Source organism: Gastrolobium bilobum, unplaced genomic scaffold (assembly GCF_033153095.1).
Source record: "Gastrolobium bilobum isolate Gb01-03AN ecotype WA unplaced genomic scaffold, APGP_CSIRO_Gbil_v1 utg11321, whole genome shotgun sequence".
Classification (NCBI taxonomy): domain Eukaryota; kingdom Viridiplantae; phylum Streptophyta; class Magnoliopsida; order Fabales; family Fabaceae; genus Gastrolobium; species Gastrolobium bilobum.
The window spans coordinates 165,500-170,641 of NW_026897751.1; positions in this window are offsets into that span (position 1 = coordinate 165,500).

The following is a 5,142-nucleotide window of genomic DNA, read 5'->3' on the forward strand; positions in this document are numbered from 1 at the left end:
AAGGTTGTCCGACCTCAATTGTCATTTTCCCGGGTTCAACATTCACCCCGGATGGACAACCCCAGTCCCAAGCATCTTCTTCATTCACCTTCACATCTCGGCTTATCAACACCTTTTTATTGACGGGATCCAACAACTTGTACCCATTTGTCTTCTCATCATAACCAATGAATACATACTTCTTACTTTTATCTTCAAGTTTCGTTCTCAACTGATCCGGTATGTGTGCATATGCAACACTACCAAAAATCTTGAAATGAGCCACTGATGGCTTTAGACCGTTCCATGCTTCTTGTGGAGTTTTATCATTCACACTTGAGTGCGGACATCGGTTCTGCACATACACTGCTCATTGTACGGCCTCTCCCCAGAACTCTTTCGGCATGTTCTTCGTTTTCAACATAGATCAGACCATATCCAGGATAGTCCGGTTCTTCCTCTCAGCTACTCCATTTTGCTGGGGCGAGTACGGTGCGGTCAGGAACTGCCTTATCCCATGTTCTTCACAATAATTCTTGAAAGCTGTTGACACGTACTCCCCACCTCGGTCTAAACGGACCGATTTGATGTACCTCCCAGTACCATTCTCTATCATTACTTTAAAACTCCTAAATGCCTCTAGCACCTCATATTTTTTCTTCAAAAAATACACCCAAGTCTTTCGACTGAAATCATCAATAAAGGTTACAAAATACTTCTTACCACTGAAAGACCCCGGAGTAATGGGTCCACACAGGTCGGTATGGATCAACTCCAGAGGCTGCCTAGCTCGGTATCTCGCCATCCTTTGGAACAGGCTCCTCGCATGTTTTCCTAATACGCAGTCCTCACAAAATTTTCTTTCAGAGTTAATCTTTGGTAGTCCCACTACCATGTTTTTCTTCATCATCTCGGTCAGACCACCGTAGTGAAGGTGTCCAAACCGTTGATGCCACAAATCCATCTTATCTTCTACCCCGACTTGTAGACAGTCGACCTCCATGCTCCTCAACTACACTTGTACATTCTGTTTTTCTCCATCTGAACTCGGGCTATCAGACGCCCTTGTTTGTCTTTCAATAGTAGAACTCGGTCTGTCATTAGAATCGAGTAGCCCTTTTCCATTAACTGTCTAATGCTCAGAATATTGCTTTTGAGCTCAGGCACGTAATACACGTCCCGAATTGTACCAACTCGTCCATCCTTTTGCAAGAAACAGATCGTACCTCGGCCTTTTACATCAATTTTGGACGCGTCTCCAAAAGAGACATGTCCGGTTTCCACCGTTTTCAACTCCTTGAACAGATGTTTGTAACCACACATGTGATTACTGACACCAGTATCCAAGTACCACTCTGTCTCACTCTTCGAACTCGTTTCACCATGTGCCAACATCAAAACTCCTTCATCTCTTATCTCTCCTTCTGCGTCAAAGTTTGACGTCCCGTCAACTCTCCTTTCATCTCGGCAATCTTTCGCGAAATGCCCAACTCGGCCACAGTTGTAGCACCTGTCCGAGTTGCAATCTCTTGCGTAGTGACCAAACTTCCCACACTTATGACATTCTATATTATTTTGATTCGACCACCGGCCTCTTCCACCTCAGCCACGTCCTCTACCTCTCCAGTTTTGCTGACTCGGCTCAGTTCTTTCTTCATTTCTCACCTCATGACCTCGACCATGACCACCTCGGCCATTTCCACGTCCAGCTCGGCTACGACCTCTACCTCGGACGTTCTGAGAATACAACGCCTTCTCTTCCTTGATATTTGCTTTTGACTGGAGTGCTTGCTGCAATGTCTCTTCCTTCTTCTTTTTCTTGCGCTGTTCATGCGCCTCAAGAGAACCCGCTAGCTCTTCAACAGAGAGGGTAGCCAAGTCCTTAGACTCCTCAATTGCACATACCACGTTTTCGAAGTCGTCTGTCAGCGACCTGAGAATCTTTTCAACAACTCTAGTCTCAGATAATTCCTCACCATTCTGCTTTAACTGATTCACCATGGCTTGAACGCGGGTGATGAACTCGGATATACCCTTTGAATCTTTCATCTTTATTTCTTCCAACTCGCCACGCAGAGTCTGAAGTCGGACCTGCTTAACTCGGTCAGCTCCTTTATAGACATTCTCCAAGATGTCCCACGCTTCCTTTGACGTCGTCGCACTTGCAATCTTCTCAAATCCGGACTCATCTACAGCTCGAAATAACATGTATAAGGCCGCCTTGTCCTTCGCACGCGTCTCTTTCAACGCCTTGGTTTGAGCTGCTGAGTATCCTGCGGTTGTTGCAGGTTCAACAAAACCGTCATGAATAACATCCCAAGTATCTTGGGATCCGAGCAACGCCTTCATCTGAATGCTCCAATTCACATAATTCGCCTTTGTCAGGCGGGGCAATGGCATACTGGAAGTGGTCACACTCTCCATAGCTCTGATACCAATTTGTAATTCACAGGCCCTATAACGGTGTTTCTCTCAAACACTCAAACGCACAAACAAGTCTCTGAATATACCTCTTTGCTATATTACTGATTCTGCCAAGCCACATTACAAGAGTTACAATGAGATATTTATAAATAATAGCAAATAGTTAAGAATACTAATGAACAACTTAGGAAATCTAAACATAATAATGACTACTTCTTAGAAACTTTAAACTCATTAATGTCCACTAACAAATTCCTAAGAGACACACCTCTTTATCACAAAACTCTTCATTTTCTATTTTCTTTAATTAAATAAAGTTTAAACCCAACAATAAATGACAAGAACTTCAAGCTTGTGGGAACATTGAAGCAAGTTTGATAACAAATCCCAAGCATAGTTCCCAAATGAAATTTCCAATCGTACTAAATTGTCTAACACCAGAATTTCACTGGAAGTAGCATACTGCAGACACTGAATGAAGAAATCAAGGGAAACAAATAGTCAAAGAAGGCAAAATAAAACAAGCAAAAAAAGAAAATGGTACTCCTTCCTAGAAATCATCAACTTCTGTTAGAAATAAAAAATAAAATAAAAATCACAAGTAACTAGAGGAAGGAAACCAATAGTTGGTATAGGGCTTCTTATATATGGATAGTGTACTATTCTAGCAACTGAACAAGTGTAACTTCTGCTTCCATGTCAGTCTTAAAAAAAGCAAGTTTAGCACTACTATTATTAATTTTTAATCTGAAAAATGGCACCATTATTGATCAATGATTAGTTAATCTTTTACATCACACCAAATAACTAAATATTGTGTCATAATTGTCTAATGCTAATGTGTTTCGCAAAACATGTTTTCATATGCAAAGTCAAATTTAAGGGGGAGTGTTAGAAATCAAATTTAACTTTGCAACATCATTTGTTCATCCTAGAAGTATCTCATCAAATATGGAAACAAAAATAGTCAAAGGCGGTTGGAAATTTGTGGCTACCAAAGCAAGCAAAATCATGTCGATTACTAAGATGAATTTATCTAACAAAATATGGAAAGTTATAGCAAAAGGTAAGTCAAAGTCGGTTGTCATCTTATATGACTATTATCAAAGCTTTAGAATATTATATAGGAAAAAAATCGGTTGCTAAAACTATATATATGTATGTGTGTTAGGCGTATTAGAAAAAGAGTGGAATGGAATGAAAAGAAAAGAAAGTGCCGCAACACTTGAGATGAATAACAGAAAGAGAGAGTTCTATTAGTAAGTGAGAAAATAGAAAAAGAAGAGAGAGTTTTGAGAAAGAGTTATTTTGAGAGAAAAATTAGTCACAGTGTTGTAACACTTGTGTTTTGTTTTTATATAAAAGTTTGATACTATTCTACTTGTTCTGTTTATTATTTCATCTCCAACGAGTGGTATCAGAATATACCATTAAATTTTTCATAATTAGTATATGAGGGAATTGAAATTTTCCCAACAATTGGTATCAGAGCCTCGTTCGATCAAAGAGGCGAATAAGAACCCTCGATCTGGGAGCTGTGGTGAAAAGAAGTGCTGAAGCACCGTAAAAAAGAAGAGTTTCAAAGCCAGGTTCTGGGAGCCGTGATGGAGATTCCAAAATTTTATGGAAATGAAGATGACGCTGCAAGATGGTTAATCTGTTTGAAAGAATATTTTCAGAGAAAATCGATGAAGATGAAAAGGTGATGGAAGCTATAAAAAGGCTCAGAAGCAGCGCGTTTCACTGGTATCAACAGTGGTATCTAAGATGGCTATGGTTCGGTTATGATGCATGCCGGAAGGACTTTGAGAAAACGTTCAAAGCAAAAATATCTACCTGAAGTTTATCTTATTGATGATGAGACAGAATCAAGTAATCCAGAATCAGAACTCGATATCCAGAATGAATTGGAGTCAGAAAAATCAGAGACTGAAGAAGAAGAAGAAGAAGAAGAAGAAGAAGAAGAAGAACGGGAAGGTGAAGCTAAAGTTGAAACTGATAATATTGAAGATATGGAAGAAGATACAAAAATTGATGAGCGGATGAATAAATCTGCTTTGAAGAAAGAAAATGAAGAAAAAAGAGGAGGAGCAGGTGACAGTGAGCGTAGTGATGATTCTGATGAAGTCGATGATGATGATGAACGTGAGAAGGTAAAGGGAACATAGTACCTTGTTTGCTCTTTAGACACTGCTGAAGAAGAGAAAACATCTAGTGATTTTGAACAGAAAGTGAGGTTAAGTAGCAGTAGTAACAAGTCAAGAGTACCAACAAAGAAGACAAACAAAGGAAAAATAATTCTAGTAAAAGAAAAACAAACTCTCGTGGATATGCCAGAAAAACAAAAACAAGAAGATATTATGGAGAATGAGCAAAGTGAAAAGCCAAAGATTACTTGGTCAAATTTAGCAGAGATCGTGTATGCACTAGAGATGCCACAAACACCGCAAACACCGACAAAGACTGTTTATCTTCCACCAGTCCCGAAGTCACCAGACAAATGTATTCTACAAAATATAATTGGTATACAAAGTCTGATTTGAGGGGAGTGTTAGAATTCAAATCATACTTTACAACTATTATTAATTATTTGGAAGCATGAAGAAGCTATCTACCATCAACTAGAAGAACACGACAATTGAAGCTAGAAGAAAGTAGAGAATTCTGGAAAGGCATATTAAGTTGTTGGTCAAAAGCAAATGGATTAAACACATAAAAAAATGAAAGAGAAGACAAGTT